General features: G+C 39.1%; 2 protein-coding genes across 3 annotated transcripts in view; one reads left to right on the top strand and one right to left on the bottom strand.

The window, feature by feature from the left end:
* Nucleotides 1–8,343, bottom strand: part of alpha-Man-IIb (alpha-Mannosidase class II b) — a 1,038,654-nt gene extending 1,030,311 nt beyond the window's left edge. For both annotated transcript variants that reach the window (XM_067093152.1, XM_067093153.1), the window contains exon 1: nucleotides 8,176–8,343. The gene's annotated coding sequence lies outside the window, so the exon portion shown is untranslated. The remainder of the gene's footprint in view (nucleotides 1–8,175) is intronic.
* The window catches only part of LOC136832281 (uncharacterized), a 44,314-nt gene that overhangs the window by 1,700 nt on the left and 16,513 nt on the right, over nucleotides 1–26,101 (top strand). The gene's annotated exons all lie outside the window — the stretch shown is intronic.

The raw sequence follows: 26,101 nt of genomic DNA, 5'->3' as shown, positions 1-26,101 counted from the left end.
CAGAAAAACGAAACTCAGTACTTATCATTTTAGCTTATTAAATTCAACAGTTATCTATATGTCTCCGTGTAATCTCTAACTTCATCTGAGATGCATCAGAGAAACTTCAACGTTAAAAAAACTATTACACACGTGAGGCTTGTCAAGAGGCAAAAGACCAATCTAGGCCTCTGGCTCCCCATAGGCCTACGCAGTAATTCGCCTAACACAACCCGGCCCCGTTGCTTATTCACTATAGTACTTCTCAACACCCTAACCACTGAACAAATGAAAAAGGAAATGAAAGAGGAATGATAAAAGGAGGGGGAAGGGGGAGATGGAGAGGGGGGGATAAAGGTGGGAGGGGGGGGGGAATGCTGCTTGACCAATACCACATCAAAGAACCTCGTGGGGAAAAACTAACTCAATTCACAGGGGACGAAACCTTTGTAGAAGGCCGCAAGTCTTGGTGAACTCCTCTAGGGGGGAAAAATGATAAAAAACACGGCTGGCTGAGGGAGAGTGGATATAGCGAGGTACCCTCTACCTCTTTTCCATTTATAATAATAATAATAATAATAATAATAATAGTTTTATAATAACAAGTAACAATATAATAATGTAGGTTACCCATTTAACAGAATTCTTAAAACGTGTTACAACTAGTGTGTTTAGTTTTATATGAATATGCATATATATATATATATTATATATATATAAATTCTTAAAACTTATATAACTAGTGTGCATATATACTATATATGAATATATATATATATATGTATATATGTGTATACACCTGTGTATGTGTACATATCTATATATCTAACAATATATATATATATATATATAACATATATATATATATATATATATATATATATATCTATATATCTACAATATATATATATATATATATATATATATATATATATATATATACTGTATGTACATATATGCATACATACACACCTTACCATGAACAGTAAGTTTCCAGCACAAAATAATCGAGAGCACTATCATATAGCGCTCATAAATACGCAACATATAAATATACTTTGAAGAAATGCATTCATCTCCAGCCAAAACAGTTAATAGCATACACGTGGTATATACAATTTCTGATAAACCTTGCTTCCCTTCGTTGTAATAGGCACGTCTGAAGCCCCAGCAGCAACAGATATAACTGCCTGCTCGGGAGCAACCAAGGGATGGAAGGTTGATCGTGTGTTTTAGCTCTTTGTTGGGTGAGTCGGTAGAGTTCGGACTGTCACTCGATGGGCCGGAGTTCAATTCCCCCGACCGGCTGATGAAGAGTTAGAGGAATTTATTTCTGGTGATAGAAATTCATTTCTCGCTATAATGTGGTTCGGATTCCACAATAAGCTGTAGGTCCCGTTGCTAAGTAACCAATTGGTCCTTAGCCACGTAAAAATAAGTCTAATCCTTCGGGCCAGCCCTAGGAGAGCTGTTAATCAGCTCAGTGGTCTGGTTAAACTAAGGTATACTTAACTTTAGCCACATTAGAAATCATTACCGGTACCTTTTTTGCAGAAGGAGGGGGGGGAAATTGTGACTACAGATTGGCAGGCTCAAACTGTCTCTAGAACTACACAAAACGCAGTGTGCGTCGGTCCACACTACTGAGAGGTCATGCTGGCCTTTCTCTCCGGTAGCTTGTGCGTTTGTGTTAGTATTTTGTTGCATATTGTTTGGAATGCACCTTTTGAGGCAAACAATTTTGGAAAGGGGGGATGACCATTCTGACATATCGTGAAAGGGCGCATGGGCCACTGGTCTAGAGTAACCGAGGACCGTCACCCACCCATGCCACGCCCATAAATAACACTGCCTGCTTCGCCGATCGAACGGCGCACATACAGCAATGACGACGTGGCACAGTCTGTGATATACTGCATATGTGTATTTGCCCAGAAAGCCACAATGGCCTCTTGACTTCTCGATTTCCTTTCACTTTCAGGAAACATTCACACAAACACATACACGTAATTCATAGGTAGTACAGTAGCAGAGTGCAAGGTGGATATAAAATTCTAGTACTAGCAGTATGAGTCCCATCACCTTAAGCTGGTTTAATTTTACTAATGTCCTCACAAACGACTCCATATATTCTATATGAATTACGAACCTGTTGAGCATCCATAATCATAATAATTAAACCTTAATTGAAGAACTACGTGCACGCCAAGGGAGACCTGTATGCGTTGAGCAGATGCTTTTTTTCTGTCGTGTTTTAAATACTGTCCCCATGTTCGGGGAGATTGGACAAAACTTGAGATGTATTAAGTTTAACCCCCTTTTATTTTGATATTAATCTTTGTAACTTCGTCCAATTAACTCACTGTGCACCCTGCATAATTTATATATATATATATAAATTCTGATCATCTTTCGCTTTAAAAACTAACAGGATAAACCACCCACAAGGTAGTACTAGAAGTGCAATTTATTGGAAGACAACCCCTCCCCCCTGCCGATTAACCCAGTATGCATCCACCTTTGTCAATGTCCAGGGTAAACTCATGCTAAGTAAAGTAGACGGCCGCACGAAGGTATCGTTTATTAATATAATTTGTCGACCACACAATACAGGAATGGGTGTATATAATACTTAGATCCCCGAGGGGCTAGTACTAAACACGGCGTCCCCATGGAGCTTCCGCCATGTTTAGTACTAGCACCTCGGAGTAGGTGACGCGTAGATAACAAAGGAGGATAGGCTACAACCGGGTTAATAACACCCCTGCCCACCGCCCCTCCCGCCCTCAAACTTTAAAGTAGTATGAGGTGACCAGTATAAGTGTAAAAATATATTTGTATGGAAGGCATCACACAAGACACTTTTTCGTTCGTCCAAAAAAAAAAAAAGGAAAGAAAAAAGTAGTACCCAGGCCCATTTTCTCGCCATACCATTGTGGCAGCGAATAAAAACCGTTATTTCAAATGGCAAATGCTGCACGAGACACTTCTGGTGGTCAACAGTCACGTTAAAGGCAAAATATGATATAAAATGTTGATGATCCTGATGATATCTTGAGCACGAGAAACGTGTGTATGAAGCACACAAATTCTCTGTTAACAGAATATACGAGATCCATTCTCTGCCTCAAGTTCGTAAGCTGCAATTAAATACTTTCATTCCAAGGTTTTCTTCTTCTGTCAAACATCACGGTAACATCTACAAGTTTCATCATGATGTAACTTGCCATATCCTCAGACTCCGTGATTTATCCTCTGCTACCATAATATGGAATGATCACCATGCTTCTGGTTTGCTTAAATTCATGTGAACTGTTCTTCAGTATCTCATTTGATTTTGACTTTTAAAGTTCAGTCTTGACTCCCACTTTCCTTTTCCGCACCGAGTTCCTTACCATAATGGGACCTTTGGGCTTTGTTTCCAACCAGGGTTTAAGCTCGGCTGCCTTTTAATAATAACCATAATCTCTATTATTTAGAATTTCAGCTCCTCATATTTTGTAGTAATTGGATTTCAACTAAAGAAAATATTCGTCTTATGAACCAGCATATTACGAAAGAACTCCAAGAACAGCCCAGTCAATTATGTCTGAAGTTCAACATCGGTCTAGCGACGTCATTCCCAAATACCGGTACTTGCTGAAAACCGGAAGGGTTTCACCAAGATCTAGACAAACTGCACCTTCTGGAACCGGCCCACAGCGCGGAAAAAGCCGTATGGCGGAAAAAAAATAAATAATTACGAAAGACACTCGGGTGGAAACAAGAAGCTTAAAACTTCTGGGAGGAATTTAGAACGCGTGAAGCATTTTACTACATATTCTGAATAGACGATATATGAAATTCATTCCGTACGTTATCCTGACCTGAACTATACAATGCAAACCTTTCATGTAGCTTTTTCAACAGCTTTGCATTTGAAACAATTTACCTCGTTTCTACCGATACGAAACATTATTTAAGCAAAGCAAACTTTGCTTTTTTTTAAATAAAAGGGCCATTTAAACAAGACACATTCCACAACAACATAGGCCTAAAAGATACGACTCCACCTGAGCCGTAAATGTCGATTTGACAACTAGACCTGAAACAATTAGCCTGTGTTTAATACAAAGGTTAAGAAACAGGAACACATATAACACCTAACTTCTTGTTTCGGTCAAACCGGGTGACAATGGTGAACTCCGGCAAATGACGGGAACAAACAAATGAAACCAGGTGTGACGGCGAACTGACAGAATTATCCTTGAAATAACTTCAGCCAATTCGATGACACAGTATCGCACTGTTTTTATACTCCTAAGGTAACCGGACTATTCTTCAATCCTCCCTCAATCTTGACACGAAATCCTCCATCCTCCACTGATGACGTCACACGGAACAAAGGAGTGCTTTTCATTCAAGAGCAAATCAATCAATTAATTTGACCATAATTTTGCCATAGGAACACTGAGTTTTGTTGCGATGAGTCCTACCATTTACGATTCTTTTTATTATACCGAATTTTATATTGTAATTCATGAAAATGACATACACTACGAGTCTATAGTTTGACGATAGTCCCATTAATACTTGTAATCAAGCGTTTGATATATCAGTACTTTTCGTTTGCAAAGTTTATGGTGATATATATATATATATATATATATATATATATATATATATATATATATATATATATATATATATATATATATATTTCATATATATATTACATATATATTGAATATATTTCATATATATATATATATATATATATATATAATATATATATATATATACACCATATATATATTACATATATATACTGAATATATATATATATATATATATATATATATATATATATATATATATATATATATATATATATAGACTGAGGGTATTTCAGCAAATTATTTTCGTTATAGACCCTACATAATTACATGTAAATAAATAAATCATATGTGCGTGTGTGTGTGTTTTTACGGAACAACGAAACAAACTCCAACTTCGAAGACATGTCTGACACTGTCATAAAAAAAAAGTGAGTGTACAAGTAATGGTTGAAACACTATACCAGGTCGACACGGCGCCTGGGAGCAACCAAAGACGGCAGTAAGAGTCCCTTACACCATTCCTTTTTGGTCGAGAAGGCCGTCTGTGCCGAGAACTTACCAGTAACGACAATATATCAATATATCATATATATATATATATATATATATATATATATATATAATATATATATAAACTTACATATACAACACTCATCAACCGTCCTGTTGTCGTCAACAAACTTAAAAACACAGTAACTCTACTCACAACAGCATCTAGGCCTATAGGTCTAGGACATTACTCTCCACAAACATTAAAACAATGTTCCTTACTGGGGTGTTTTCTCTCGCGGTGAAGTACAGAGGCGAATAAGATGCATTTAAAATGTTTTTGTTTGCCTGTGGAAATTCGTAATCATCGGATTAGTTGTGGATCTCAATACAATTTATTTACAGAATGGTTTATTAGAGTAATTATATATCCTTTCGTCACGCTTTAGGACTCCTTTCTGCTCATGTTTTCCCTTATGAGGAATGTACAGGTTCCTGCAGTCAAGCCCCACCCTCCTTCCCTTTTTGCTTATAGTCTCTGGGCCTGAGCTTACAAAAAAAAAAAAAAAAAAAATTTGAGACTTTCTTTTCACTGGCGTCTGATCTTTAAAAATTTCCGCAGCAGAGCAGAAGCATTTTTTAAAATATGCCTAATATACAACGTGGACATTCTAATTTGTTCTTAATTTTACCTGCAAAGACTAACATTTGATTATCTGTTTTCTTGGCCTAAGAACGAATACATACGCCCATTATATATATATATATATATATATATATATATATATATATATATATATATATACCTGTATATATTATATACATATATATATATATATATATATATATATATATATATATTTATATATATATATATATATATATATATATATATATATATATATATATATATATATATATATACATATCACAAATGAACACTAGAAGAAAATGGACCAAAATTGAACACACACACACATATATATATATATATATATATATATATATATATATATATATATATATATATATACTGTATATATGTATATATATACATACAAAATATTGAGCTAGACATGAGTTAGCATTAACACATCTGAAAATGAAAATGCAATTAGTCATTACATCCACTCTGTATGGGCAAAAGCTGGTTTTCGAATAGAGTTTAAACCCCGTACTCATTCTGATTCTTCACTAGACAGTCCCAAGTACAACTGAGCCTGTACATAAGGTTTTGGCAATTTTATTGCCGTAACATTTAGGAGGGCAAGTTTAGAGATATGCACGTGATAGCTTGACAGGTCAGGAAGTGGGACACAAATTGTGTACGGATGCCAACTACACGCTGGCACTTCTACACTCAAGCAATAGGCCTAATATGTTTAATACTTACTAAACGATTGTCACGCATCCTAATTGGTTAACACGTAATCAGTTGGCTTCGTTTCTCTCTCTCTCTCTCTCTCTCTCTCTCTCTCTCTCTCTCTCTCTCTCTCTCTCTCTCTCTCTCTCTACACTCCAGCCATTCAATCAACTTAATCATTGATCGCGCTCACCCTAGACACGAATTCTTTAACAATGTCTAAGGATCAGGCTGACGTAAAGCCCCTCGGTTGCTGGTTAAGCTGTCTTTAATGACAGGACGAAAGCCAGCACGCTATGCGTTCCTATTCTTGTATGGTATCACACGTAACTTGGACAGCACATTTTATGTATGTATATATATATATATATATATATATATATATATATATATTAATCTATTGGTCAGTTTTTACCAGATGCAATGTATTTTTATTAATCCCAATCCCCTCTTAACTTCTCGATTTCTTCACATTTTGGAAAAACTTTCGATACTAGTTCTGGTTATTTTGTTTATTTCAGTACATTCAAAACAAACAAATCGCCAAACTCCTTTGTAACAAAGTTACATAAGAGGTCTGTTTGTATTTGTATCCGTATATATACAGTCTATATCTTGTTTACTTTATTACGTTCAAAACACGCACTCCGGTTCGCCTGGTAAACTTCTTAGTAAAAAAAAAAAAATACTTTTTTGGTAGACAAAGTATCCCCAAAATTTGTTTTGTATCAACCCTATTATTCCAACAATACTCTTGTTGCATCTCACGATGGTATGCAGACTTGACCTAACCATGCTATACAGACTTGACCTAACCATAAGCTGGTATGTGCAAGTCTGCCAAGAAAGAAAATAAATAACAAACACCAACATGGAGAAATCAAAATAGGTTTTGCTGCAATTGGTGCATAAAAAAACCCGTTTTTAGCTTGTAACTGGATTAAAATTGACTAGCACGTTATGCCAACGATACAGTCTGACTATACACGAAACGCTGAAACGTACAGATAACTGATTATGCTGGAACTGTTGAAACGTTCAGGCAGACAATGTGACTATCCTGAAACTGTTGAAGTGTTCAGGCAGACTGACTATACAGGAACTGCTGAAACGTTCAGTCAGCCAGTCTGACTGCACAGAAACTGTTGAAACGTTGTTAACCTATATAGAGACTGTTGAAACATTGTCTGCCTATACATTAACTGTTGAAACTATACATTAACTGTTGAAACTTAGTCAGACAATCTGCCAATACTGAAACTATTGAGACATTCAGAAATAGCCGACATAAGACATCGTCTCAGTTCATATGAGGTCAGACGTCTACAAACTAAAATCGTAACTCGGAAGGTAAAGATACTGACGTCAATCAAGCGTGCATTTGCAAACACGCAGCATTATGGCAAGAAAGCCCAGAGCCCAACGGTGTGAAGCAGCCCTACGTGAAGCAACAAAGACGAACAAATGATCGTGAAAACATGGGCACGTCCTACATTAATTTCTTCTACGACAGCGTTAACCAGGGCGGCCATACATAGAGAACGCAGCAGACCCGTTTCAAATGTTCACACGAAAGCATTACAAACAATCGCTGTTTATTCCTTGCCGAGTTTACGAATTCTTCCTTCTTCGACAGTGCCTCTCTCTCTCTTGCTCCTCCTCTTATGACCTAAGCAACATTTCGTTTAAGAAAAAATTGCTTTGCTTATTGATTCCTCGTCAAATACATCGCTTCGTTATACTCACCAAATAGCGTCGCCGAGTCTTCGGGCAAATATCACCATGCGGAATAGGTTTAGATTAGAGCATTTTCGGAACTAGATAAACATGGCTATGCTGCAACATCCACAGCCCTTTAGAGAATTCACACAGAGTCAACCTCTCACAAACACTGCCCGAGCAAGACTGAGTGAGGTGGAGGAGTTCCCTCACTTCAGAAGAGACTCTCTCAGCTGAGGAGCCGAGGTAGGGGAGGGAACGGGAGGGGATCCTCTTGCGTGGGGAGGGGCTTCGGGACGGGTGCCTCCTTGGGTTCTGTTGGGAGGGGTTCTGTTGGACGGCGGGCGCTCCTGGGGCTGGGGTATGCGGGGACCGGGCATGATGGGCCCCCTGGGACGTCATCCTTCGGGAAGGGATGTACTGGGGGGGTGGGAGGGAGGGAGAGTAGATTCGCGCACTCGCATAGCTAGGTTTCTTCGCTGGGTGCCACGCCAAATTTCTCCGAATGTAGGACCTTCGTATGCAGATCGTAACAACTTTCGTTCGATATTAATCGTTCTTAGCAGAGGAGGCAGATTCAGCGAAGAACATTAGACACTGTGAGCTTAAACAAGACCTATCGATTTTCGGGGTGTACCTTGCCGGTTTGGCTCAGCCGGGTGGCACGAGGTTTGAATGTTCCGCCACCAGACGCATTAAAAAACAAAAAGACTATTTGCTTTCCGTATCTGGGATACTTGGTTCCATGTGAGAACGTTGCACACAAATTCCAGAGAGAGAGAGAGAGAGATAGCGTATCATATAAGCAGAATAGCAAACAACGGTGAAAAGCATAATCTGCGAGCGCCACCGACAGATTTCGTAACAAACAAATTTGGTCTGAGAGTGAAGACGGGAACTTGGCGGGTATTTATTTTTGCGCCTCCAAACACTCCCTTGAATAAATGAGTTGAATAAGAAGTGACGGATAATAATAATTCATATACTCGTAGAATTAAAAGCTACAACCTCAGAAGCTAGGTTATTCGTTGCATAGTGACGGTTTCTAGGGAAGAAAACTGGTGAGTATGATATCGACCTGAAATAAAATACAATGCCAAACACGGAGGAGAACTGTCGACATTATTGACAAGTTGAATGTTTGGAATGGAAGGGGTTTCACTCTTCGTCAAAATGTGTACATGCGAGGTGAACATTGTTCACACACGGTGGTCGGAGAGGGCGATTACCGATTCTTGATAGATTGCTCGGCACAGAGAATGGATAATGAGCTCTATAAAGAAGGGGTGAGGGGCGGGGCTTCGTGGTCCTCTCTCTCTCTCTCTCTCTCTCTCTCTCTCTCTCTCTCTCTTTATTTATCATCTCTTACGGAGAGTTTCAAGTCTACTTTTTCATTATAGAAGCAAAACTATCTGACACTGAAGTGACAATGAAACATTGATGGCAATGATAGTTAAAGACGTGTCTGCCAATTAACGTCAAGAGTAGTTTTTGTAACAACGTGAGACTGCTATTACATGTCCTATTTTTTTCATGTCTTCTGAAATAAGATACTTTGATGAGATCGCTGCTGCTTTATTTCAGTATTGTCAAACGTAGAAGTGGTGAAATTTAGACCGTTATTATACTGTAGCAATATTCTTCCCTTGCTTAAGCTCACTCATAGGTTGTCCGCTTGTTCCCGCTTTGAAAAAAAAACAGGCTAAGTCATCCATCTTTTATCATAGCTTGCGCTTTTGACCGTAAGTTGTCACCTGTAATACTACAGTACAATGCGATGATTGAAAACATGTATTTCGGGTTGTACATGATCAGGCTTACTATTATTTCACTGAATCTTCTGGCTAAACAATTTAGTATTTGTATAAGGCTTCATGCGTAGCATCCATCTTGTGTTGCAATTATGTTGTCCAGAAAATATACCCGTCTTTATATGATTGTATTTTGATATGCCATGCCACACTAACAAAAGGGACAATATTGATTAAATATTAACGTCATGCCCTTAATCTGAATAGCCAATGTGGTGTGTGTGTGTGTGTTAATATTATTATTATTGTGTGTGTGTTATTAAAGAAGCTATACAAGGACGACCTTTTTTTTTGTCTTGCATTATTATTATTATTATTATTATTATTATTGTGTGTGTATTATTATTATTATTATTATGGAACACGCCCGAAAGGTAATAATTTGCAAAGCTGGCCTCCAAAGAACAGAGCGTTCATGTAACAGTATGAAGAGAACAGGACAAAATGAATTGATATAAACCAACAAACAGAGAAATAAATATAAAGATAAACTAAATGTGGGCCAAACAAATGAGTGTCATGATGCATGACGATTTATATGGATTACGGTTATGTAATGTACTGTATATACCATATGGTGTGGTGTGTTAACTAATATACTACCCGGTCATCCTTTGGCAAGAATGACTATATTATAAATATACATATATATGTATGTGTGTATGTGTATATATTTATATATATGTATATATAGGCTATATAGAAATGTGTATATATAGGCTATATAGGCATGTAGGCTATATATGTATGTATGTGTGTATGTGTGAGAGAGAGAGAGAGAGAGAGAGAGAGAGAGATCAGTTAACACAATGTACAGTAATATACATTAAAGCACACTTAATGGCCGCATTTATGCCTCCATTTTTTGGGGATGGGTTCTGGGAACTAACCGATAAGTCAGGTTATTAACTGGTTTTTCTAGGCCCTGGACTTCGGCCATATTCCAACAGAACGGAGATTACCTAACGTCTATAAATGAAGTTACTCAAAATAAAGAATTAGGCCGTATCAAAGCTCATGTATAAATCCTAATGTCACGTATGCATCATTATGTCATGTACGCATTCCTGAGTCATGTATGTGTTTCTATGCCATATATGCATCTCCATGACATGTATGCATTCCTATGTCATTTATGTATTCCTATGGCACGTATGCATGTATAATTCCTGTGTCTTGCATGCATGTATGCATCCCTGTGATATGTACGTATGTATGCATACATTCCTATGTCATGTATGCATGCATGCATTTTTGTGTCATTTATGTATTCCTATGTTATGTATGCGTTCTTATGACACGTATGCATGTATAATTCCTGTGTCTTGTATGGATGTATGCATTCCTGTGATATGTATGTATACTTTCCTGTGTCATGTATGCATTTCTGTGCCATTTATGTTTTCCTATGTTATGTACGCATTCCTATGTCATGTATACATTCCTGTGTCATGTATGTATTTCTGTCATTTATGTATTTCTATGTTATGTATGCATTCCTATGTCATGTATACATTCCTGTGTCATGCATGCATGTATGCATTCCTGTGCCACGTATGCATTCCTATGTTGTGCATGCATTCGTGTGTCAAGTATGCATTCCTGTGTCATGTATGCATCCATATTTAGTGTATGTATTCTGGTGTCATTTATGCATTCCTATGTCATGTATGAACTCCTATGTAACGTATACATGTTTGCATTCCTGTGTCGTGTATGCACTCGTATGTCACGTATACATGTATGCATTCCTGTATCATGTATGCATTCCTATGTCGTGTACGCATTCACGTATCATGTATGAATTCATACGTCACGTATGCATATATGCATCCCTGCGTCATGTATGCATGCATGCATTCATTTGTCGTGTATGCATTCCTGCGTCTGTTATGCATGTATGCATTCCTATGTCAAGTGAACTGTTCGAGAGCTAAAAGGTAAATCAAAATAACACTCGGGGTCTTTGCCAGCTCGCATCTGCTGGCTGCCTGCAGGTCGTAATGTATTTATATATGCTCGCATCTGCGCGCATGCGCCATGCAGACGTATATCGTAATTGCATTGCACCATCTGCATAGCGAACCTTTGGCCTCATAGGACGACTTTCATTGCTTGAGCAGGCTTTGCCGTTGCATCGATGAATCTCTCTCTCTCTCTCTCTCTCTCTCTCTCTCTCTCTCTCTCTCTCTCTCTCTCTCTCAAGCACACTTAACACTTACATGTATGCATATAAATGCATAATGAATGTATGCTCTCATCTTAAGAGCTTTCTCATTATTTACTACATATTAGTTTCTTTCTCTCTCTCTCTCTCTCTCTCTCTCTCTCTCTCTCTCTCTCTCTCTCTACTATGAGGACTCCGGTAGTCTACTCTTACCCATTACAACTTGCATCAAGTTACTAAGGTTTGTTGCAAGTTCCAGTATTGTCAGGCACTTTCACAAGGCGACTCTACTCTTCAGTACAGGGTTGGGCCTTGCAAGGTTGCATGACCTCTAGCGACAGTTTCCAAACTAAACGACACTGGTGAGGGCCAAAATGAAATTCGCCCTGAGCACGGCTCTTCCTTGGCACTTCCGGCCGTGTGGAACTTCCGTGTCCGTCAAAAGCCAAATTTCGAATGTGACCAGTTGTTAAGCTCATAAATGCCTTCACGTACCTTCAAGCATTCATCAACTCTTGAGTTTGAGCAAACGCCGTCATTCTCTTCCGCCCATTGGTCTATAATTGTTTCCGTTGTTGAAAAAAGTGCAAAGAGAGAGAGAGAGAGAGAGAGAGAGAGAGAGAAGAAGAAGAAGAAGAAGAAGAAAGAGAAGAGAAGAAAAGGTAAAGATGGATATCAGGATATCTTTGTATATTTATCCATATATCATAAAAAAGTAAGTATACCTTAGTTTTACCAGACCACTGAGCTGATTAACAGCTCTCCTAGGAGCTTGGCCCGAAGGATTAGACTTATTTACGTGGCTAAGAATCATAGTGGGATGGTAGGCTCGTAAGTTGAAAAACTTATGCTTACACAACAAATATATAAGATTAAAGGCCAAATCCTTGGGGAATGGAGTGGAATATAAAATTTAGGTCATATGCCAAGCACTGGGACCTATGAGGTCAATCGGCGCTGAAAGGGAGATTGAGAGTAGAAGTGTTGAAAGGTGAAACAGGAAGAAAATTTCAGTTTCACTAAGAAACAATTATTAGAAGATGGTGAAAGGTAAGATGGAAGAAGAGAATATGAGCGGAAGTACAGTAAAAGGAATGAATGGGGCTGCATCTAGGGACCGAAGGGACGATGTTAAGGGTCAGGTCAGTGTCCACGCCATTTAAAAACCAAATCTTGCTGAAATCTGCAGAAGGCATTAGCAACCAGGTGCAAGCGGTAATGGGACCTAATGAGGCCGGGATGCCAGCAGATGAGTTAAGTGTACATGTGCATTGCATCCTGATGTGCAACCTTCTGGCGTCGCTCTAACTCAGGGTCTGAAAAAGGATACGATGGATTTTTATACTGGAATAGCGAATAGCACAGTAAATATTCTCTCGTTACAAAGCTCGTTCCTCCATTACTCGACAGTTTCTCCTATAACTCGATATAATCTTCCCTTAGCGAGCGACTTATCCTTCCATTACTCGGCATGATATTACTCGACGTATCCTTCCATTACTCGACTTATTCCTCCATTTTACTCGACAGCAGGGGAAACGCTAGTAATGAATTTTACACCGAAGAAAGTTTGTGTTCCTTTATCTAAGTTTTCGAATCATAAGCGAGGTCAGATTAGTCAGTCTTGTGAAAAAATGGACTTTGGATTTGTAAAATCTAAGCATTCAGGACTGGAGGAGGAGGAGGAGGAGGAGGAGGAGGAGGAGGAGGAGGAGGAGGAGGAGGGGAGGAGGAGGAGGAGGAGGAGGAGGAGGAGGAGGAGGTGGGGGTAGTATGTGGGGTGAAGAGGTTGGGTGTTGGTGATAGGAGGAGGAAGAAAGAGGAGAGATGGAGAGGAAGGGGAGGAGAGGAGAGAGGAGGAAGAGGAAAAAGAGAGAAGGGGAGTTGAGAGGAAAAAGAGGAGGAGAGAAGGAGGAAGGAAGAAGAAGGGAGATGGAGAGAGAAAAAAAGAGGAGGAGGAGGAGAAAAGGGGAAGAAAGAGAAGGAGAGATGAAAAGGAAAAAAAAGAGGAGGAGGAGGGGAAGCGGAAGAAAGAGAAGAAGGAGAATGAAAAGGGAAAAAGAGGAGGGGAGGAGAGAGGAGGAAGAGAAGGAGAGATGGAAGGAAAAACAGGAGGAGGAGAGGGAGAAAGAGAGAGGAGAGATGGAAAGGAAAAGGAGGAGGAGGAGGAGAAAGAGGAAGGAAAGAGAGAAGGAGAGATGGAAAGAGGAAAGGAGGAGGGAGGAAAGAGGAGAAAGAGAAGGAGAGATGGAAAGGAAAAAGAGGAGGAGGAAGAGGGAGAAAGAGAAGGAGAGATGGAAAGGAAAAAGAGGAGGAGGAAGAGGGAGAAAGAGAAGGAGAGATGGAGAAGGAAGAGGGGGAGGAGGAAAGAGGAGAAGAGAAGGAGAGATGGAAAGGAAAAAGAGGAGGAGGAGGAGGAGGAGGAGGAGGAAGAAAGAGAGAAGGAGAAATGGAAAGGAAAAAGAGGAGGAAGAGGAGGAGAAAAGGGAAAAAGAGGAGAGGAAAGAGAAAAGAGGAGGAGGAAGACGAAGAAAGAGGAGAGATGGAAAGGAAAAAGAGGAGGAAGAGGAAGAAAGAGAAGGAGAGATGGAAAGGAAAAAGAGGAGGAGGAGGAGGAGGAAGAGGAAGAAAGAGAAGGAGAGATGAAAAGAAAAAAGAGGAGGAGGAGGAGGAGTAAGAGGAAGGAAGAGAAGGAGAGATGGAAAGAAAAAAGAGGAGGAGGAGGAGGAGTAAGAGGAAGAAAGAGAATGAAAATGAAAAAGAGAAGAGGAGGAGGAGAGAGGAAGAAAGGAAGGAGAGATGGAGAGAGGAAAGAGGAGAAGGGAAGAGGAGGAAGAGAGAATGAGAGATGGAAAAGGAAAAAAGAGAGGAGGAGGAGGGGAAGAAGATGAAAGAAAAAAGAAGGAGGAGATGATAAGGAAAAAAGAGGAGGAGGAGGAGGGGGAAGAGGAAGAAAGAGAATGAGAGATGGAAAGGAAAAAGAGGAGGAGGAGGAGGAAGAGGAAGAAAGAGAAGGAGAGATGAAAAGAAAAAGAGGAGGAGGAGGAGGAGGAGGAAGAGGAAGAAAGAGAAGGAGAGATGAAAAGAAAAAAGAGGAGGAGGAGGAAGAGGAAGGAAGAGAAGGAGAGATGGAAAGAAAAAAGAGGAGGAGGAGGAGGAGTAAGAGGAAGAAAGAGAAGGAGAGATGAAAAGAAAAAAGAGGAGGAGGAGGAAGAGGAAGAAAGAGAAGGAGAGATGGAGAGGAAAAAGAGGAGGAGGAAGAGGAAGAAAGAGAATGAGAGATGGAAAGGAAAAAAAGAGGAGGAGGAGGGGGAAGAAGATGAAGAAAGAGAAGGAGAGATGATAAGGAAAAAAGAGGAGGAGGAGAGGGAAGAAGAGAAAGAAAGAGAAGGAGAGATGGAAAGGAAAAAAGAGGAGGAGGAGGGGGAGGAAGAGGAAGAAAGAGAAGGAGAGATGGAAAGGAAAAAGTGGAGGAGGAGGAGGCGGAGGGCGAAAGAGGAGGAGGAGGAGGGGAGAAAGAGGAGGATGAGGGATGGTATGTTGGGCGGGGGACCACAAGAGTTGGGGTGTCGGTGATAGATGAAGAAGAAGAAGAAACAGAAGAAGGGGAAGGAGAAAACGAAGAAGTGGAGAGGAAAAAGGTAAAAAGAAGAAGAAAAGAAGATGAGGAGGAGGGGGAGGAGAAGAAGAGGAAGGGGAGGAGGAGGGGGAAGAGGAGAGAGAGAAAGAGAGAGATCGAACCACCACCTTCCCAAGGCGGGTCTTCTTCTTCCTGGGGCGAGAAAAGACGAAGCCTCGGCCCCCTCAAGTTGATAATGATCAATGTTGGCTCAGCGGAGACAGCAATACTCGTCAATTTAGAGTTTAATTGGGACTTTGCTTCCGCTCCCGGGATTCGTAATCAACTTACGCCACGCACGCCGAGGTTCAAGGAGAGAATTCGTGAAGCAAATGAGAGAAATTCGTGAAGGGGTATATACTCTCTCTCTCTCTCTCTCTCTCTCTCTCTCTCTCTCTCTCTCTCTCCCATACTAGGGTTAATTCTTAGATGGTATCTGGGATGATTTTGTAAGAATCACCGACCTCAGAAATCATATACTGAGATGAAGTTCGGAAAGCCAATTAGAATTATTCCGATTTATCTATATATCTTTTCTAGTATCTATATATATATATATATATATATATATATAGATAGATAAGATAGATAAGGTAATATATATATATATATATATATATATATATATATATATATATATATATATATATATATATATATATATATATAATATAATTATATATACAGATAATATACATATATATATTATATATACTGTATATATATATATATATATATATATATATATATATATATATATATATATATATATATATACAATGTGTGTGTGTGTGTGTGTGTGTGTATACAGGTGTTGATGTGTTGATATAAAATTAAACCGCTAATAACACCGCAATTACCCCAATTTTCCGTCACTTAAAAGCGGCAACGTCATTTCTGTCTTATGAAATTACTTCTGTGATCAGCCCCCTGTACGAAGCCCCTCAGAATAAGAGAGTGTCTCCAGGTCACTTTTCTTAAGTGACCCAGCTTGACCTGGAGAGCAATGACCACTTCGGCCTCTTCCCCACAAAGAAAATACTAATTCCTAAATATTCTCTGCCACTAAGCAAGTCTCGTAAGGAGATATATTAACGAACAATACATTATGGAGATTAGTTAGCTCTGTGTATACCTTATGTGGAAGGTACTCAGTACGCTGTTATGGAATTCGTAATTACGTGTCATTACGACACCAGACAGATTCTGTGCCTGATGAATAACAGGTCACTACCCTTATTATGTTAAAGGTCTTCCTGATACGTTGAAGGAAGAAGTGATGATAAAGATAGATGAAAAACATCAGTCGTTTTAGCGCTTTTTTGGTGTTGAGAGAAATGTTGCTTCTCGTGGAGTGCGCATAAATCCGCCTCCTTGTTGTCCCTCTTCTAGAGCAATTTTCACACTAATATCTTTGGCGAATACTTATTCAAGACCTTTGGGGACATATAGTGTGTGTGTGTGTGTGTGTGGGTGGCTGGGTGGGTGGGTGTTACCCTGGCGCTCACTTTAGCAAGAACTATGGAGACCTAAAGTGTGAGTGACTGCGCGCGCGCGCGTATGTGTGTGTGTGTGTGTGTGTGTGTGTGTGTGTGTGTGTGTGTGTGGTGGGGGGGTTGGTTCTTACCATAACTTGTATGAACTTACATCCATAAATAAACAAATGCGTAAGCCAGCGTATGAACACAATCGTATCTGCACCTAATTTCATGTGTCAGTGTATAAGTTCTGCCTAAGAAATGATAAGAAGAAGAACGTGACAAGATTACTCATGGCGCCATCAGGAATCAATCTCCTCGCTTAACAATTAAGACTATCGACGTATCTCGTTCTCATAACACGAAAGCTATTCCACCTCGTGTGTTCCCTCTTGTCAAGATGAAGCACTGCCTGACTCATGCACGAGCAAGCAACGATCATGCGTTAATTAGGTAATAAGATGATTATTCTGATGGTGTAAGTGAGGCATTTTCGACTTGCGTGTGGTAACGAGGTGTTTCTTAAGTCTGTATGTATATATGTATGTATATGTTTGTATATATGTATATATATTATATTTATGTGTATATATGTAGGCCTATGTATATAAATGAATGAATATATATGTATGTATATATGTATATGTTGCCCCCAGGTTCCAACTTCTTTTATGATTTGTATGGCCTAGTGGGGAGCGCCCTTGCCCTTCAGTTGAAAGACCTGGGTTTGATCCTGATGTGAGTCAGAAATTTATTTCTGTTCCGCATGTGATTGTGTGTTGATTATTTCTGTATATGTAAGTATATATGTATATGTAAATGTAAATATATACATATTTATATGTATATATAAACATATACATGTGTGTATGCGCCTGCGCGCCTACGCGTCATTGCACAATGCAATCCCCTTGGAAGCAAAAAAAAAAGCGAAAATGAAATAAAAGATAAATTAACACAATTATATCTCCATCCGTTTGTTGATACAGGGTCATAGAGTTTGGTCCCATTTAACAATTCTATAAACGTTCAGAAAGACCTATAAACATCGTTGCCGTCTAATATACTTCACCCTATAAGACAAAGGAAACTCTTAACATCACGACACGACAGATAATTGCGCGCACGAGATCAGATACCTTCACAGTTCTCGCACCTGTGTGCTTCCTTTCCAGTGGTCTGAATGGATCTAGGTTCCGTGTAGTAAAAAAAAAAAAAAAAAAGTTCATTTAACGTAAATCTGCATTGCCAGTTAGCATATCTATGCGGACGTGAATCCGAATTACAAAAGGACGGAATGTTTTTCGCTCGCGCCAGCGGGAAATATTTGAGGCCAGAAACATTATTCACCCAACCGCGATTCCCGTTATTGGATTAGCTGCAGAATTTATTCAGACAAGCGCTCTCATATCTCCGTAATGACTTCACCCATACTGCAAGCATTTACATACATATTGTATAAATCACACATGTGTAGCCACTTCGGCCACTGCATACGGCCGCTTGATATGCTTTATGCATACAAATGGGTGCTTGCCTTTAGACGCAGTTTTTAATTTGCGAGTTATATGGACAGGGAGGGATTCTAACACCTAGTCTTACCTCATTTCTGGGGAGTTGTGTGAAGTTTTAAATCATCTTTAAAGATTATGAGAGTTTGTGCCAAGAGAGAGAGAGAGAGAGAGAGAGAGAGAGAGAGAGAGAGAGAGATAACCCGCATCTTGCATGGGAGAAATTGGAATGGATATCTTCAGTAGCGCTGAATAACAAATGCAATACAAAATGGAACAATTATTTAGTTAAGACGACTCTTTCCCCTCTTTTAATGACGTATTTGTCGAGAGGTTTGTCCAAACACCCGTTGTTTTGTCATCTACAGTTTTTTGGTTCTTAGAAAATAGAAAATTGTAGCCTAAAGCCAAGGAGGTCAGATTGGCCTAAACAGCTTCAACTCTCCCATGAGAGCTTATAGACTTAGGCTTGTTCCAAGCTCGGATAAAAAAGAGGATTAGGAATTAGGCTGACGTTGATTTGTGAAAAGTGTTCAGTATTTTCACTGAACTTTAAACGGGCGTTTTAGGAGCTCGGAGTGATACCGGAATGAGTGAGAGAGTAAAGGCCCTTCCAACATTATTCCGAGTTTGTCTGAATAATAGATCCCCAGCATCGCTTTCACTAAAATCGTTGTTCCTTGCACTTTCCCGATAAGCTCAAATTAAGCTTATTCAGTTCGGCGTCCAGATGAAGGCTCAGAGATTGGGTTTTCGGTCATAAATATCGATGAATGTGGTTCATTAGGGTGGAAATCCTTTCGGAAGGGACATCAATAACAAAACTGGCTGGTCTTCTTCCTCCTCGAATTTTCAGGAAATAGAGTTCCCACCCTTATCTTGGGTTTTAATTTTCAGGGTGAATATATAGAAAGATAAAGGAAGGACCATTTAAAAAGTTCCTTAGATTTTGTTTTATCTGTCGCATCATTCTGCAGACGTCTCTTCCTATAGGCCTATTTTGCGATGTCTAGAAGAGCGATGAATGCCTCTATCTGTCTCTGAGAAAAGCCCAAGGAATGGGTCGGAAGTGCTCTCCCTGAAATGTTGAGACTTCAATTTTGTTAGTGGTGCCCCTTTCGGAGATATTTCCATCCTAATGGACTGCATCTATCGATATTTACGACCTAAAACCTCCCCAATCTCTCGGCCTTCATCTGGACGCCGAACCGAATAAGCTTAATTCAAGCTGATCGGGGAAAATGCGAGGAACAATGATTTAAGTGAAAGTGATGCTGGGATTTGTCATTCAGACCGGCTCGGGGGATAATGTCGAGGCGGACTATTCTCGCTGGACGTTAGCATAAAATATAGTTTATCTCTCTCTCTCTCTCTCTCTCTCTCTCTCTCTCTCTCTCTCTCTCTCTTACCACGCGCACAAACACACACAAAGGTGAAATTTAAATATCTAAAACAACACACAACTCCCCAGAAATGAGGTAAGACTAGAAGGTGTTGGAAGCCCTCCCTGTCCATATAACTCGCAAATTAAAACTGCGTCTAAAGGCAAGCACCCATTTGTATGCATAAAGCATATCAAGCGGCCGTATGCAGTGGCCAAAGTGGCTACACATGTATGATTTATACAATATGTATGTAAATGCTTGCAGTATGGGTGAAGTCATTACGGAGATATGAGAGCGCTTGTCTGAATAAATTCTGCAGCTAATCCAATAACGGGAATCGCGGTTGGGTGAATAATGTTTCTGGCCTCAAATATTTCCCGCTGGCGCGAGCGAAAAACATTCCGTCCTTTTGTAATTCGGATTCACGTCCACATAGATATGCTTAATTGGCAATGCAGATTTATGTAAACTGGACTGCTGAGCACACGGCTACATAACTATTTAGTAAGTTTTTTCCTGGAGCGAAAAGGTGCGAGAACTTGGAGAGAATCAAGACGGGAATTAAATATTCCGCTGTATTTTCCCGCGCTGTTTTATTTTTTCCTTTGTGTGAATATTTACAGTGAGAGAGAGAGAGAGAGAGAGACAAACTCAACGATAACTTCGAGCGGAACCATATACAGTCAATGGAAAAAATATCAGGACGCCAAGAAGTGGAGGGGACAGATACCACCAAGGTCTATAGATTAATCTATAGACCTTGGATACCACAAGGACGCGAAAGAGAACGAAGGAAAACCAACCGGGCTTATGATGGAGAGGAAAACGCTTGTTGCCTGACTGTTGGGGGATTATCCCAGCGCTTGGGAACCGCAGACGTGAATTCCCAAGACGAATAAGGCAATCGGGCTAAACAGATGAAAAACCTCATGCGTATTACTCGGGTGAAATATCTCCTACCCCATTTTCAGGTGTGAAATGTGGTGAAGCGTGTGAGTCCAGTCAAGCTATTTACCATCTGCGTGGTTTCAGAGCGGTAGAAAGGAGAGTGATTTATATATATATATATATATATATATATATATATATATATATATATATATATATATATATATATATATATATATATATATATATATATATATATATATTATTGTGTAGGTGCGCGCAAATGTGGGGGACTGTCATCTCACTGATTTTGGCATCTAGTTTCTAAAACCGGACAACACAATTCTGCTCGAGAATTAATGCAAGTGACAAGGCATAGAACGGAGTGGTAGTTTTAATGGTCGCCATTCTGACGTTTGTGAGTGATGGTGAATACAGTACGAAGGCCTCTGGTAACTGGGAAACTGAAAAATATTTTGGGTCAGTGACTCAAATTTTGTTTTTCAGAAGCTTGGTCACATCTGTTTTTTCATCGCGGAAACACTGACCCGAACTTTACCTGTTTAGATCATAGATAGCCCATGGCGACTATCAGTGTTCTTCGTAGATCCGCGCATGCGTGCGCCAAAGTCATCGGTGTGCTAGGTGGTGGTTTGGAAGGGAGGCGACAACAAGCGTTCGTTTATGCATAGACCAAGGCCAAGAGAGACAAGGTCTGCCCAATTGGGTGGAGTCGCCTCCACCTGGGGTAACTAAGTAGGCGATGACGTATCTTAGAGGTACCTGTTCATTACGGCAATTCACCTGCTGACGCAATGAGGAGGTAGACAAAGCTCCGCCTACATGGGGGATTTGGGGGGAAGTGCGCAGACCTTCCCTTTCTCTTGGCCTTGGCATAGACCATACGCCTAGGCAACCATGTTGCGCACATGCCATGAGCAGTAATGCTTGATGGAGTCATTCATTTATTCATCTATTCACTTTATGATCACTATAAGAGAAGCAGGATATTGCATGAAAGAATCTTCGTAGTTGTTTTACAAATTTGGAAGAACATGCTGACGGATGCAAGAATGAAACCAAGAGTGGCCAGAGTTATATGATCATTTTCAGGCATTTTAGAAGTCTGTTTCTCTGATAAAGGAAGGGTTCGGAACGTACGTATGAATTTCATGTTTACATTCGAAAACTAGAGCAACATTGCGAGAGGAAATGGGCTAGGAGCGTGCTAAGGTCAAAGTATGGAGCAGATAGAAGCATCTAAAAACTTTCGAAGGTTTAGGGGTCACAGTTCATTTGGTTCAGAGGTTACTTCCTCTGGCTAACAAAATGATAATTTCTCTATTTTTTCACTTTTTCTTCTACTGCAGCTTTTGGTGGGGACATGGATCACTCCTTGTTGCAAACCTTTTGAACAAATTTTCCAAATTGAGCTTTTTGTCACAGAACACTGCAAAGAAATCGTATATACACAACTCTCTCAAGCGCGCGCGCATCGTACTGCTTTATATACGGAGTTACATATGATTATAAAAACAACCTTTTGAGTAAGTCTAGATTATGACTCGTGCTAACAATTACTATCTCATTATTGTAAGAAGTACATACGCTGCTTGCACAAGAACTTAAAGTAGACACAAAGAAACGTGCTTCCTAAAAGGCCAAATAAAAGTACTCACTGAGCACACACAAAAAAAAAAAAAAAAACGCACCCACGTATTAATGAAAACGAATAACAACAGTAGGCCATTATTTCGGAAACCCCATTACCCCGGGCTACCCCCGGAGATAAAATATCTTCGGTAAGTCGTGGAAGTTTTCCCTTGACCCCTCATCCATAATTACAGTGTCCATCTTTCACAAACTTTTTCCATGGAAGGAGTTTTCTAGTTAGAGTCCTCTCTCTCTCTCTCTCTCTCTCTCTCTCTCTCTCTCTCTCTCTCTCTCTCTCTCTCTCTCTCTCTCTCGTGTGGTGTTCCTCGTTCCCCAGTAGGATTCAGGGAGACAGGCTAAATGTCTCACAGGTACCGTTTGTAAGATGAATTTCCAGACTGCACCCCCCAACCCCACAATCATCCCCACCTAACGCAGTGAGCCCCACCCGGGACCTCCCCCCGCCAAAAAAATATCCACAGTACGAGGTTGGCCCCTAGGCTGAATTTACTCTTCTAGTTTGTTTATATACCTGGCCTGAGGTTCACCATAAAAAATGATGAATATGGTTTAGATTATTTATCCTTTAGGCTCCCAGCTAAAATATTTCCTAGATTTAAGTAGCAGTAGTGTTAGTGGAAGTGGTAGAAGTAGGCTCTGAGATTTATCAGGACATAGGATGAAACGATTGAAATATACATTAATTTCCTTAGGCCTATAACTAAAAATGGATTCTAAATTTCTGTATTATTATTATCATTATTATTATTATTATTATTATTATTATTAGTAGTAGTAGTAGTAGTAGATAGTAGCAGAGAAGAGAGAGAGAGAGAGAGAGAGAGCTCCTCTTCAGAGAGAGGGGAGCGAGAATAATTATAGATATCAGCATTTTTACTCTGTTTGTTCTCATATACAGTATAAATGTATATATATATTTTATATATATATATATATATATATTATTATTATATTATTATTATATATATATATATATATATATATATATATATATATATATATATATAGATATATAATATAAAACCAGAGAGAGAGAGAGAGAGAGAGGCGTAGGCTGTCATCTGCAGTACAGCGTGAGCATCGGGGCCAAATTACTCCTATCCTGATACAGGTTTAGGGTCGACAGGAGTTTGTATTAGTTTTCGACCCGAGGCCCTTAAATTCCCCGGGAAGAAGAACTTTTTAAAGATAAAAGTTTAGGTTTTGAAACTTTAAGGAAGTTGGGGGGAGGGCGGCGGTTTTCCTTCATTTAAAAAACGATATTGACTGGATGTAATGTTAGCGTATTAATGCCAATGATGAAAGTTGCTTCTTCTTTATGGGGTCGGTCGACGTAATTTAATATGATCTGAGGTGATATACATACACACTTACATACAGACATTCATACATACACACGTGTGTGTGTATATATATACATGTATATGTATGTATATATATATATATATATATATATATATATATATATATATATATATATATATATATATATATATATATAATGTCAGTAGCTATTAGTCTTTGTATGAATACAGTATATTTTTGCAAGTGATTATTGCTTGATATATATATGTGCATACATACATATAATCATATATATACAGTATATATATAATGTTGTTAGATTTTCAATATTATTCTGTTTCCCATTTAGGAAGTGACTGAATCAAGGATGAGACCCCAGTGCAAAAAACTTCACTACTATCCCATTCACACTAAACATTTATTATTATCACGTCTAAATCCTAATGTATCTTCGATACTAAGGCCCTTACTTTCCAACACCTCTCTTCATGAACCCAGTGCTTTATCTATTTTCTTCTCATTCTTCCTCCTAAAACTTCCAAGTTATACTCATTTTCATCATCTCGTCTTCCATTCTCACCGCATGACCAGACCACATCGTTGCATCTCAATTCAGCAATTCAAGTAAGGATGTAGCAGTGACCGGTTTTTTTTTTTATCACTTCGCGGGAGCCGCCCCATGTTACTAAATACGGCTTAGCTTAAAGTGGAAAGATACTAATTATGCTTAATATAATCACGCGTGTATTTATACACCGAAGCATTGATCGCGATTCTGAACGTAGGCTAATTTCTTTTCCTCACTTGTCAAAAAAATGTGTATTTATATATATATATAGGTTGAACCAAAAGCTGAGCTTATAATTCGAACGGACATTGTGTACAAACAAATTTCATCTGTTCCGATGATTTGTGTAATCCAATAACGGGTTGATGGAGCCTCTCGCTGAAAGGTTAATACAAACGCGTATAATATACTTTGGAATTGATATGAAAAGCAGAAATGCTTCGGATGTGGGTCATAATATATGACGGGATTGATCACCCACGAATTTCCATGTCAAACTTGTATAATAACTCACGGTCTATTAAGCTTTTTATTAATGCTTCATTTGCGCCGCCAAAGCTGGTCGTATTGGATGCACGATCATGCAAATACATTCGATGTGAACGCTTTTGCAGTATTTTGGAAAACATGTATTCACGCTAATGATGGGCATTTCGTCTTTATTCTGATGAATTATTGGATATTTATCAGCCATTCGGGTTTATGTTAAGTATAAACGGGCTAATTTTTTGTGATGCAAAAATAACTCTTTCGAAAAGATATCGGTGGACGTTGATGAATTTAGCTATTATCAACCGCGGGATTAAACATCAGTCACACGCAAAACAAACTTGACTGGTTCTCGCTTGTCTTAATGTAAATTCTTCTGGTCTTTCTCTTTTATTATTATTATTATTATTATTATTATTATTATTATTATTATTATTATTATTATTATTAAGCCATGATTAAACTACGTGACGATTTGAACAGAACGAGTTCAATCCGGGTTACCATTACAAAAATAACACCTGAACAAATGTTTACAGTTGATATAAGATTATCATATTGACTGTATCATTTGCATTCAAAATGACACACACACACACACACATTCATACTGAATAAGGTTTTAATGGGCCAATGACTTGCTAACTATGCTTCCACGAAGCACAGCAGGCAGAAGAAAGTGTATAGTAGTTAAAATGTAGCTACATTGACCAAGGAGTTTGTGAGCATTTGTAAGAGGAGAAAGTTGAGAGTAAAGGTTATCCAAGATAGTGAAGACAAGGATGTTATCCTGGAAATTGGATGACGGGTATCAAGTGGGTGAAAGTTACGGGTGATGATCAAGTTCTAGAAGGACTGAGCGAGCAATATAGGCAAGAAAGGCAGCGGGGTTTCTGCAGAAGCTAAAGAGCAGAAGAATATTCAAGAAGGCTCGAGTTGGCTTGTTTTAAGGGACTGTTGAGTGAAATCTAAGAATATTTACGAAGGCATGAGTTGGACTTTATAAAGGGATTACAGTACTGAGTGAAATCTATTCGGAACTAAATTTTAGTTGTTAG

The sequence above is a fragment of the Macrobrachium rosenbergii genome, chromosome 49, assembly GCF_040412425.1.
Source record: "Macrobrachium rosenbergii isolate ZJJX-2024 chromosome 49, ASM4041242v1, whole genome shotgun sequence".
NCBI lineage: Eukaryota > Metazoa > Arthropoda > Malacostraca > Decapoda > Palaemonidae > Macrobrachium > Macrobrachium rosenbergii.
This window is presented reverse-complemented; position numbering and strand designations above follow the sequence as displayed.